Source organism: Doryrhamphus excisus, chromosome 22, assembly GCF_030265055.1.
Source record: "Doryrhamphus excisus isolate RoL2022-K1 chromosome 22, RoL_Dexc_1.0, whole genome shotgun sequence".
In the NCBI taxonomy this organism is placed as follows: Eukaryota; Metazoa; Chordata; class Actinopteri; order Syngnathiformes; family Syngnathidae; genus Doryrhamphus; species Doryrhamphus excisus.
Window position 1 is genome coordinate 13,154,383 of NC_080487.1, and position 13,659 is coordinate 13,168,041.

Below are 13,659 nucleotides of genomic sequence, written 5' to 3' on the forward strand. Positions count from 1 at the left end.
AATATGCAACACATATGCTCAGCACATTAGCATTGCTAGCATGCTAACATTAGCATTCTTGCATTTTTAGCCACTTTCACATATAAAACCTAGCATAAAGTGGTAAGTGTTTACTGTACACTTACCACTACATTGTTAGGTGTTAGCACTGCTAGCATGCTAACATTAGCATTGTTGCATTTTTAGCCACTTTCACATATAACACCTAGCATAATAGTGGTAAGTGTTTACTGTATATAAAACATTTAACACTATTATGCTAGGTGTTAGCATGCTAACATAAACATGTTAACACTGTTAGGATGCTAACATTAGCATTGTTGCATTTTCAGCCATTTTTATAGCTAACACCTAGCGTCATGGTGGTAAGTGTTTACTGTATATAAAACACTTAACACTTTGATGCTAGGTGTTAGCATGCTAACAAACAAGTTAGTTGTCCCATTCATAGCCATTTGCATAGCTTACACCTATCATAATAATACTATTATGCTAGGTGTTGGCATTGCTAGCATGCTAACATTAGCATTGTTGCATTTTTAGCCACTTTCACAGATAACACCTAGCATCATAGTGGTAAGTGTTTACTGTATATAAAACACTTGTCACTATGATGCTAGTTGTTAGCATTGCTAAAATGCAACAATGCTAATGTTAGCGTGCTAGCAATGCTAACACCTAGCATCATAGTGGTAAGTGTTTACTGTATATAAAACACTTATCACTTTGATGCTAGGTGTTAGCATGCTAACAAACAAGTTAGCACTGCTAGCATGCTAACAATAGTATTGCCCCATTCATAACCATTTTCATAGCCTACACCTAGCATAATAGTACTATTATGCTATGTGTTAGCGTTAGCACTGTTAGCATGCAAACGATATCTTTTTGCAGTATGTCCGCAAAATATGACACAGCCTAGCATTGACACTGAGTTAAATAACCGAGCATAGTCTAACTCCAGGTTGAGCCATTTCTCCTAATTGTTTGAGGTGCGAATTAGCAACAGAAGAAGTCCCGACTGTTTATATACTCATCGCCTTAATGAAAGCATAGTAAAAAGCCACGAGTGACAAAGCGCTATGCAATATTATGGTCGTCATTAGGCAGAAGGCAGCCTCGCTAATGCACTCATAAGTCAAAGAAAAGAACATCGAGGTAGACTCGACGCCAAGTGTTCTTCTTAAAGCCCTCAAGCCATTGATTAATTTCCCAGCTTGCAAGACACATTTCAGGCTATTCATCAGCGTCTAAGAGAAATTGACAAGTTATTCACGGGTAGAGAGTCAAAGGCATATTAGAGCATAATATAATTATGTCGACACAGAGCGACACTTCATGTGCTCTTAATTCACTTAACGTCTGTTCTAGAAGCAGACTGATTGTTTCGACTGAAAGAGCGCAAAACGGAAGCGATTCAACGGGCATCATGTCTTCCACCTGATGTATTCCATCCGAGTTGGACACAAAGGAGCAAATATGTGATAATATACAGGAAATTAGGGCGGCGAGTAACGACAATTTTCTTAATTGATTCATCTGAATCTTGTTGTTGCGATTAAACGAATAACCGGATAGGCCGAGCCCCGCTATTTGAGAAGCACTAATTTAGGTAAACAAACACTTCTGCTATTCACAATATACGGTCGTTCCGTGCTATATCGGGGTTCGATTATCGCTCCCTCGCTGTATCACGGAATTTCACAAGAAATAATCGCTGTTTCATGGTAGACTATTGTCTATTATAAGTCAAAACATATTGAAATAAACGTGATATGTAGTATTCTGGTCATTAATGACACAAAATGTTGAGACATTACCTTATATTACATTACCTTAACACCCCATGAAGTCATGCCATAGCATGTCCGACAGGACTATAGACTATTGTCTATTATACGTCAAAGCATATTGAAATAAACATGATATGTAGTATTCTGGTCATTAATGACACAAAACGTTGAGACATTACCTTAAATTACATTACCTTAACATCCCATGAAGTCATGCCATAGCATGTCCGACAGGACTATAGACTATTGTCTATTATACGTCAAAGCATATTGAAATAAACATGATATGTAGTATTCTGGTCATTAATGACACAAAACGTTGAGACATTACCTTATATTACATTACCTTAACACCCCAAGAAGTCATGCCATAGCATGTCCGGCAGGATAAAAATAAAGGCCCATTTCGTGTAGAAGCTTTTGGCTTCTTAAATGTATTATTTATTTATTGTTAATATACTTTCTTGTAGGTATATTCAGAATAGCAATATTTACTGTATGACACATTTTATACTAAACATTGCTTTCAATGTTTAGTAATTATGTTTAGGCAGCAAACTTCCTGGGCCTGAATCAAATGTGCCCAGGACAGAAATACTCAGTTCATGCCAACACAAAGAAAAGATCGAAATTCGATGAATTCATCCCTCGCTGTATCACGGAATTTCACAAGAAATGATCGCTGTTTCATGGTAGACTAGTGTCTATTATTAGTCAAAACATATTGAAATAAACGTGATATGTAGTATTCTGGTCATTAATGACACAAAACGTTGAGACATTACCTTATATTACATTACCTTAACACCCCATGAAGTCATGCCATAGCATGTCCGACAGGACTATAGACTATTGTCTATTATACGTCAAAGCATATTGAAATAAACATGATATGTAGTATTCTGGTCATGAATGACACAAAACGTTGAGACATTACCTTATATTACATTACCTTAACACCCCATGAAGTCATGCCATAGCATGTCCGACAGGACTATAGACTATTGTCTATTATACGTCAAAACATATTCAAATAAACGCGATATGTAGTATTCTGGTCATTAATGACACAAAACGTTGAGACATTACCTTATATTACATTACCTTAACATCCCATGAAGTCATGCCATAGCATGTCCGACAGGACTATAGACTATTGTCTATTATAAGTCAAAACATATTGAAATAAACGCGATATGTAGTATTCTGGTCATTAATGACACAAAACGTTGAGACATTACCTTATATTACATTACCTTAACACCCCACCCTGTGTTCTTTTGCTATAAACTGTCTGAAACCAAGCGTTTAGACCAGGGGTGGGCAAACTTTTTGACTCGTGGGCCGCATTAATTTAACAAAATTGACGGGGGGGGATTATGTAGTATTTTACACGTAACCGTTCATTTTTACACCTATATTTTTACACATATTTTACATGTAAAAGCGTCATGCAATCTGCTATATGTGCACTTTGAAATCATTTATTTGATGTAAAGTGTGTTTCTCAATGTATTATTATTATTATTATTATTGTTATTTTTATTAGAATTATTATTATTATTAGTTATAGTAATGTTATTATATTATTATTATTTTGTTATAATAATAATATTACTACCATTATTATATTAATATTATTAACAACAATGTTAATATAATAGTAGTATTATTATCATTATTTGTATTACTATTATTGTGCTTGTGCTCCTTTTTCCAGGAGTATTTTGTAATATTACTACCATTATTATATTAATATTATTAACAACAATATTAATATAATAGTAGTATTATTATCATTATTGACAACATTATTATTATTATTATTATTATTTGTTATTATTATTATTATTATTATTATTATTTATTATTATTATTATTATTATTATTATACCTCAACCATCAAAAAGTGGATGCCAGGTTGTATGTTGAGTTCAAATGAAATATTTGGAAAAAACAGGCGGGCCATATTGAAACACTTGGCGGGCCGGATGTGGCCTCCGGGCCGTAGTTTGCCCACCCCTGGTTTAGAGCCATCCCAAATGCACAATTGGTCGTTCTTTCCAGCAAAACTGTTCGGGTTGGGCGATACGACTCCTATAGAGCAGCGCCGTACAATAATTTGTACTGAAGGGTTTGTAGATCTTCCAGAATCTGCACCTATTCCGACTGTATTTCCTTGTTTTTTTTTTGCGCTTCTGAGGACTTACGAACTACTGCCGAACCCCACTTTCTAATTGTGAGCAGAAGAGTTGATAATACATGAATGAACCCTTTGGGGAGCTATTTGAAAAGTGTTTAAGAGTCAGGAGACCCCTGACTTACTGTGTATGAACTCACATAAGGACGTCCCTCTCACTGTGACATCACAGTGAGCCGGTGTTAGAAAAAACTGTCCGAAACCGAGTGTTTAGAGCCATCCCAAACTCATTATCTGAAACTTTGGCATCAATTAACACGATGGTACAATATTCTAAGAACATTTATAGGTCAGAAAAGTGGGAAAAGTATATTAGGTCCACTTTAAACCGGGACTGGACTTTGCTTTTGAGAAAAATACCTTTGTGTTATCATACTCCAAAAACCTCATTGCGACGATAACTGCAAGCCTTGGATGTTTTGCAAGCTGAAGTTTTGGTGGCAGGTCGCCCCCCCCCTCCCTCCCTCTCTGCTCCCTTTGTTTGTGCAGTGGAGGTAGACTTGTGTGCAGAGGCAGTGGGTGGGTGGGTGGGTGGGGGGGGTCCCTCCAAGGCCAGAGCCTTTATCCTTCCTGTTCGGTTAGCAGAGGCCTCTCACACTTATCAGTTCCAGATCTCACAAGAGAGAGCACTGACAGGAAGGGGATTTTTTTTTTTTTTGTAACACACCACCCCGCCTACACCCCCCAACCCCCCTTTTCCTTTCAAAGAATGTCCGTCCCTTACATTTCACAGAGGAAAGCAATTATTCATCAGGTCTTAGTTCCATAGTTCCATAACACTTCCATAAGTACCACTCACTTCATTAACTTTTTTAATTTGCAAAACAAATTAGTACCCCAAAAAGTACCACATATACTGCATATAAACTTATATATATGAATTTAATACAACTCCCAATCAAAAAGCTACCGTGAGCTAGCCTATTAGCATAATCCAGGTCGTCACAAAATCAAAAATATCCCTATAATTAATCCAAAATATATTGGTACTCTCAGTTAATAAGATAATAGGTTCCTAACAGTTAGCATTAAATGCTAATTCGACAAAAAAAAACATAAAAATTAATTGCAGGTTTTACATAGCCAATGAGCCGGAATGCTAGCAATTCAGAACAACGCTTGCTAGCACACAATAACAAACCTCCACAACGTCCCATAAAAAGGCATTTTTTTTTAGAATTCGTGGCAGGTATACCAATAATAAACCGTAACACAGACAATAACAAGGTGCGAGGACACAAAAACAAAGCATGGAAACACAGAACCGAACAGGAAGTAATGCCAAAAAAATAACAGCATAAAACAGGAACTCGAACACAACAGGGAGACATAAATGTTAGCATCATAATAGCTTATTTACAATTTTCCTTGAGGCTAATTTCAGCAAAATCCATAAACAGGTCTCAGATAGCTAGTGAGCTAGCGTATCCGCAAACCAACACCATGTTAGCTATCAAAAAAATCCCAAATTTTCAACACAAACGTATCGAAAAGCATATTTTTACTGCTAGTTAGTAACAGACTAGTCCACTTGGAATTTTCTGCGAGGCTAATTTCAGCGAAAACATTAATAAACAAGATAGCCGATGAGCTAGCATGTTTGCGATCCACGACAAAGCTAGTTATCAAACTATCAAACTTCAACACAAATTTAAAACTGTATTTTTACGTTACGTTTACGTTACCAGATAGCAGATCAGCTAGCATGTTAGCATATTGTATCCGTAGCTTGGTAAAAGACCTCCACGGACAACATACAAGTGTGCAATCTGTCTCAAAAATCCGATGCTAACATTCCGAAAAAATCAATTCCCGGCCTTTAGAAGGCTAACAATGTTGGGTTAGCTTACAAGCAAAACAAAAATAACATCATAATAGTTGATTGTCAAGCCATCACCTCAAAGAACCGAATTAACTCCACTCAGGCGCCCACCGGATTCGCCGGCATAGCCAAATAGATGACTCACCTGTGTTTCGGCGTTAATCTTTCTCGATTCTTCTCCTCGGAAGACCCCCCCACCCATTAACACGGCGGGAGAAGAAACCCCAGCACTCCGTCTTTTGTTCCTAGAAATAAACAAAGCAGGGAAAAGTCGTTTAAAGTTAAATATATATGTACATGTGCAAAAAAAGGATGGTGATTAGGGACGTCCGATATTGGCTTTTTTGCTGAAAATCGATATGCCGATATCGTCCAACTCCCAATTTACGATACCAATATCAGCCGATAACGATATGTGTAATATGACATATCTCCTGTGGTGGAATGAACACATATGTGTTGCATATTTTTAAATATCGGTATTATATTATTGACCGATATCACATTTTGATACCGATATTGGGCCGAATATTATCGGTACCGATTATATCGGACATCCCTAGTGATGATACAAGTACGTTAAAAATATGTTACAATTCTAAATCACTCAATCAATTCATTTGAAGTTCTGAAAACGGAAACATAATCTGTAGATCAAATCAAATCAAATTAAATCATCAAAATTTATGTCATCACAACAACAAAAAAATTTTGATTAAAGTTCAATTAATTAAATTAAATTAAATTAATTAAAGAAATACTTGTGATGTGCGACTTAAAGTTGGCCAAAAATCTGGAAAAAAAAATAACAAAAACAACAAAACTATAAAAATAAAATGTATTAGTTATAAAAAAAATTCCAATTATTATTATTATCATCTTTTATTCCAAATGTAACATTTCTTCCTTCTCATTTGGTGCCACTGCAACACAAAGTTTCATATAAATTAAAACATTAAAAGTACATAAAAATAAAAATAATTGGAAAAACAAATTGCTTTTTTTTTTTTGCATGTAATCAAACAAACGACATTCCTGTCTGATGCTTGATTTTGCAGTTTGTCTACTATTTCCACTCCAGTTAGGAATATAAGACGTCAAGCTTGGAAAAATCCATCCGAGTGGATCAGCTCAATGTTTGGGTTGACAGGAAATGTCTAAACGCTCCTAATAGGAAAACACTAAAAAAAAAAAAAAAGCCAACAATCCCTTGTGTCCTCCTGGCAAGATTGTTTCACCCATGTGTGAGAAGACAAAGTAGATTGGGGGCGGGGGTTGGAATGGGGGGGGTTGGAGAACAAGTGGTGGAACAAGGCTCTTTTCTTTAAAAAGCCAGACTCTCTCCAGATACCTCAGCACTATTCATCAACAGCTTTTCCCGAGCTGTGAGAAATCAATGCGTCTGCACGGCAAACAGTTGATAATAACAGGGGGGATGGAGAGGGAGGGAGACTGTGTGTGTGTGTGTATGGGGGGTGGGGGGGGGGGGGGGGGGTGAGAGAAATATTTATTTTTTTCTTTAAAAAGAAAAAACAAAAAAAAAGCTCAACTGCAACAGAATTGATTTGTTTAAACACAATAACACGGCTCAGCAGCGCACGCAGAGAGGAGTGAGTGGCAGAGTGAAACCATGAGCCGTAACTGATAACTGCTGGAAAAAAGTGCATACATACGGTCGGTACATGTGGGAAAATATGGTACATACTTATGGTAAATGAGGAAGACGCACACGTTTGTTAGCAAAGAAGGAGCACTTTTTTTTTTATTATTCTTGGTCATTTCCTACCAACAGTGTAAATGACACTTTGCTCAATTAAAGTAAACAAAGGGAAACACTCTCCATTATCCAAGACTATGAAGCTAATTATATTTAGAATGTTTATATTTGATTTAACATGCTAATAAAATAAAAAATAAATAAATAAGAAATAAATAAAAAAATAATATTTAATTAATTTAATTTAATTAATTTAATTTAATTAATTTCCTATTTAACATGCTAATAAAATAAAATAAATAAATAAGAAATAACAAATAAATACAAATTTTATATTTAATTAATTTAATTTAATTAATTTCATATTTAACATGCTAATAAAATAAAATAAATAAAAATAAATACAAATTTTATATTTAATTAATTTAATTTAATTAATTTAATTTAATTAATTTCATATTTAACATGCTTATAAAAAGGCCACACGGTGAGCTTGTGGTTACCATGTTTTTTTTTTTATTCTTGGTCATTTCCTACCAACAGTGTAAATTACACTTATTCAATTAAAGTAAACAAAGGGAAACACTCTCCATTATCCAAGACTATGAAGCTAATTATATTTAGAATATTTATATTCTATTTAACATGCTAATAAAATTAAAAATAAAATTTAAAAAAATAAATAAATAAATAAGAAATAAAAATAAATAAAAACATAATATTTAATTAATTTAATTTAATTAATTTCATATTTAACATGCTAATGAAAAGGCCGGTTACCATATTGGCCACACAGTCAGGAGTTCTGGAAGATCTGGGTTTGAAACTATCTGTTGAAGACCCCCAGCACAATCTCACTGGCACCCCCCCCCCCCCCCCATCTAATCCAAGCCATCACCAGGTAGAGATCAGTTGACAGCTCAGCCCCTATCTTCACCTGCGTATCCGGATCATACCACAAAGTCGATCATAGACCTGTGGCCTACGGAGTCCTGGTGCCAAGTGTTTGAACATTGGTGTTGGTTATGGACTAACTCTATCCATAACATCACATTAAACGGGTTCACAATCGGGGAGACCGTTCCTCCCAATCCACATGGCGTTCAAGTCTCCAGCTAGAATGACTGAGTCGCCAGAAGGTTGGGTACTATGAACTGTTCTTTGGTGCTGTTGTTTGCACAAACGGCAGTCAGGACCATTTCCCCAACCCGGAGGCGTAGGGAAATGTCCTTATCGTTCACTGGAGTTGACTCCAACATAGAGGTACCGGGCCGGTGGGCTAGTACTAAGCCCACATCAGTTCGCCGCCTGTCCCCTGTAACTCCAGAGTAGAACAAGTTCCAGGTTCTCTTAAGGAGTTTGGTTCCAGAACCCAAACTGTGAGCTGAGATGAGCCCGACTATGTTTATAAATGACAATTAAACATTCCCAAGAACCAGATTTGGCCGCCGAAGACCAGGTCCAGACCCCTACGCTTTTAGGTAAGGTGTATAAAATGCACTATTAAATTAATCACATGCCTTCAAAAATACATATTTTAGAATACATTGCTGGTTTATGAGGCATGACGGTATCTATACTGCATTGTGCTGTGATGGGTCAGGTTACAGTAGTTGGTCTGTACCACATATGGGGGGGGGGGGGGGGATCAATGCATCCCAAGACAACACCAATATAAGCAAACTCATCAGAATTCCTTAGCAACATCCTGATAGTGCAAAAATAAAAACGGATACCGGGAGTAAATTACATAAAAAAAAAAACATTTGTGCCACTTTAGCGAGGCAGCCACTGAGGTGCATTTATCATTGTTATTATCCTTCAGAGAGGCCCCCCCCCAGGTTTAATTGGGTCCTCATGGAGTCAAAAATCCCTGCTGTGGCTGCGACGTTCTGCATTAGGGTTTTCCTGGCTGAATGAAGAGCAGTCATCCTCGACAGAGAAAGCGCTCGCGTAACCTCTGCTCGCTAGCCGGCCCGACAATACGGACTCCCCGATTGCACCCGCCGAGCGACACATTTGCATTTCAACCGCTAAACACAATAGGGTGAAAATACATAAGCAAATATGGCAGGAAAAAACGAAAGAGGCTTTTCAGCTTCAATGATGAGGAGAGACATGCTAACGCAACAGTAGGCTAATTCCGAGCCAACATGCTAACCACTCATCCACTGTGCAGCCCACGTAATAGTCTAGTAGTCTATTTACCATTTTCTTTGAGGCTAATTTTAGCAAAAACATTCATAAACTGGCAGTGCGATAGCATGTCGGTAATCCAAGACCCCGCTCACTAGCAAACAATCACAAACTTATCTAAAAACATATTTTTAATTCAACATAATAGACCTCTTTTTTTTGTGTGCTTAGATAGCCGATGAGCTAGCATGTCGGTGAGCCAAGACTGAGCTAGCTATCAAACAATCACAAACTTATCCAAAAACATATTTTTACCTCTTATAATGTGTTTTGAGTTCTTAGATAGCCGATGAGCTAGCATGTCGGTGATCCAAGACTGAGCTAGCTATCAAACAATCACAAACGTATCTAAAAACATATTTTTACTTCAACATAATAGACCTCTTATAATTTTTTTGTGTTCTTTGCTAGCCGATGAGCTAGCATGTCGGTGATCCAAGACTGAGCTAGCTATCAAACAATCACAAACTTATCTAAAAACATATTTTTACTTCAAATTATAAGAGGTCTGTTATGTTGTTTTGAGTTCTTAGATAGCCGATGAGCTAGCATGTCGGTGATCCAAGACTGAGCTAGCTAACAAACAATCACAAACTTATCCAAAAACATATTTTTACTTCAACATAATAGACCTCTTATAATTTGTTTTGTGTTCTTAGATAGCTGATGAGCTAGCATGTCGGTAATCCAAAACTGAGCTAGCTATCAAACAATCACAAACTTATCCAAAAACATATTTTTACTTCAACATAATAGACCTCTTATAATTTTTTGGTGTTCTTAGATAGCTGATGAGCTAGCATGTCGGTGATCCAAGACTGAGCTAGCTATCAAACAATCACAAACTTATCTAAAAACATATTTTTAATTCAACATAATAGACCTTTTATAATTTGTTTTGTGTTCTTAGATAGCCGATGAGCTAGCATGTAGGTGAGCCAAGACCGAGCTAGCTATAAAACAATCACAAACTTATCCAAAAACATATTTTTACTTCAACATAATAGACCTTTTATAATTTTTTTGTGTTCTTTGCTAGCCGATGAGCTAGCATGTCGGTGATCCAAGACTGAGCTAGCTATCAAACTAAACAATCAAAATGTATTTTTACCGTCAGTTAATAATACAATAGCCTCCTTACTAATTTAACCAATTGAGACTAATTTGAGCAAAAACGGGTCTTAGATAGCAGACTAGCTAGCATGTTAGCATAGCTCATGGCTATTCAGAAAATTCACTCAAAATTTGGATGCTAATGTTTCTATAAATTGGATCACAGGCGTTTTTTGTATGCGACGGTTTTACGTTTCCGTTGACAAACGTTGCCAAAAATAACATTTGTTATTACTCAACAATTTTTATTCCTGCCTTTATTTAGTTAATATATTTTTTTTAATAATTGTATTTTTTTTATGTACTATATTTAAGCAAGCAACAGCGCATCTTGAGCCCCAAATTTGGACCTTTGTGTAGACCTTTCACGATAACAAATTTTGCCGGTCGATAATTGTGCGATTAATTATCGACCGATATTCGATAATTTCGAGTTGAAAACAACTAGCATCAAAGATCATCAAAGGCACACACAATTCCTACTCCTGGTGTCAAAACAACGACAAACATACAACAATAGTTGGATCAAAACAGACAATACACTACCAACGTATAATGCAGAATATTAACCAACTACAATGTGATTTTTTTGTCTTTTTTTTTTACAAAAACTGTATCGCAATGCTATCTGGGAAAAAGAAAGTACTCCGAGCAAGACTACATTATATTGATCGTCTCTGTTAAGAAAAAAAAAACACTTGACTAAAACCTACACACACAGTTATGTAATGTATTGTTGGAAACACAGCGTGAAACACTGTGAACGTGCACCATTTTGCTGTGTTTCGTTTAATATTTACTCAGTTGATCAAAAGACAGAATATGCAGAGTGAAGCCTCATGTCATCCAGCCTGTGTAGCACACAGAGACTAACAGAATAAATTGTTTTTTTTTAATCGTTCAATAAATCGATATATCCATTATAGCAGGGGTCAGCAACCTGTGGCTCCAGAGCCGCATGTGGCTCTTCAGCCTTTTTGTTGTGGCTCCCTTTGCAATGCTTGAATATTTTTTAACACCCGAGTGGGGAAAATACACAAAAAATCCAATTTTGTGTGTGACCATGAATGCATCCTGACTGATTTCTGGCAGAAACATGAAGGAAAATTAAGATAATTAAAAAAAAAAAACAGCTGCATGGGAACTTGTTTGCGGCAGAGCATCAGGTAAGTTTACAGTAGTTTACTGCTAGTTTACTAGCAAGAGTACTCTAACTCGTCGTTTGTTATCTGAACTACTTTGATAGCCCCAAATTCCCTCCAACGTTGTTTTAAACGTATGTTTTGCGGCTCCAGGGTATTTCTCTTTAGTGGGCTAGGGCAGGGGTCGGCAACCTTTACTATGAAAAGAGCCATTTCACCCACTTGCCCACTAAAGAAAAATAGCCTGGAGCCGCAAAACGTTGTATGTTTAAAACAACATTGGAGGGAAAAAAAAAGACGAGTTGGAGTACTCTTGCTAGTACTGGAGATAAACTTTTGTTTTTAAATGAGCTCTAATTTATTTTTTAGAATCGTCAAATAACTCATTAATAATAATTAATAACTCAAATAACTCAAAGTATTACTCATTTCCCTTCATGTTAACCTGTCAGAGAGAACTGGATAGCATCCTGTCTGCTCATTCAGTCACCAGTCAGAACTCAGTCAGGATGCATTCATGGTCTCACACAAAGTTGGATTTTTGTAAACTCATAACAAAGACGTGCATTTTCACCACACGGGTGCTAAAAAATATTCAAGCATTGCAAAGGGAGCCGCAACAAAGAGGCTGGAGAGCCACATGCGGCTCTGGAGCCGCGGGTTGCTGACCCCTGGGCTAGGGGGTAAAATAGCTCTTTTCATAGTAAAGGTTGCCGACCCCTGCATTATAGTGATAGATTTAAAATCCCTACACTCGTCTTTCTCTCTCTATCCAGTATTTTTTATACACCACTCCAATTACCTAATTGGGGGACGACGTTATTCTGTGTGAAAGGGGACACAGTCGGTCGGGTGTAAAAGGCAACGGGTGATAAATGATTCTTAAGTTATTTAGAGGCATCTCCACAAAAGGAGAAATGATGGCGATATGAAAGAAAGGAGAAGGGGAGGCGAATAGAAGGGGGGGGGGCATGTCCTCAGAGGAAACCTACTGGGAGAGAAAATGATTAAAGGCCAAGATGAAGACAATCTGCTGGTGGGAGAGGAAAAGCAGGAGGACATCACAAGGAAAGAGAAAGAGAGAGCTGCCTTCTTCCTTGCTACTCAACCCTGACCACGTTGGACGAGGCGCGTTTCCTACATCCGCTCTTTTACAGTGAAATAGCCGCGCCATGCTAACGGGGGCCTGCGGGATATTGATTTTTATTTTTATTTTTTTTTATTTTCCAGCACTCCTGCAGCCTTGTTCATCTTTTAGAGTCGATAGAATTTGGAAAAAGAGGCTTTGGGGAGGTCAGAGATGTAGCAGTGTAGAAATGCTGCACTATTTGATTATCATGTAGTTGCCAGGTGTGTTCTCTACAGACGTAAATACCACAAAGGGGCTAAAAACAACTTAATGGCGTCTGCTTTACTGTTATTACAACATTGTTTTTTTTTTTTTATTAGCGGTAGCAAATCAAATGCTGTGACAATGAAACACCATCGATTAGATCCAATACCACAGTGGTCACAAACATGCGGCCCGCGGGCCAAATGTGGCCCGCAGGACACTACTTTGAGGCCCCCGCCTTGATATTTATGAAGTTTAATGTTAGTTGCGGCCGGCGCAAGTTTTATATGGATGCTGTATGGTATCATGTACCCGGAAAAAATTATTACTTTTAATTAATGTT

The 13,659-nt window shown here is 37.0% G+C and overlaps 1 protein-coding gene across 2 annotated transcripts in view; it reads right to left on the minus strand.

Annotated features, from left to right (window-relative positions):
- Positions 1 to 13,659, minus strand: part of LOC131109868 (zinc finger MIZ domain-containing protein 1-like) — a 128,878-nt gene that overhangs the window by 71,557 nt on the left and 43,662 nt on the right. For both annotated transcript variants that reach the window (XM_058062314.1, XM_058062315.1), the window contains exon 4: positions 5,961 to 6,060. The gene's annotated coding sequence lies outside the window, so the exon portion shown is untranslated. The remainder of the gene's footprint in view (positions 1 to 5,960; positions 6,061 to 13,659) is intronic.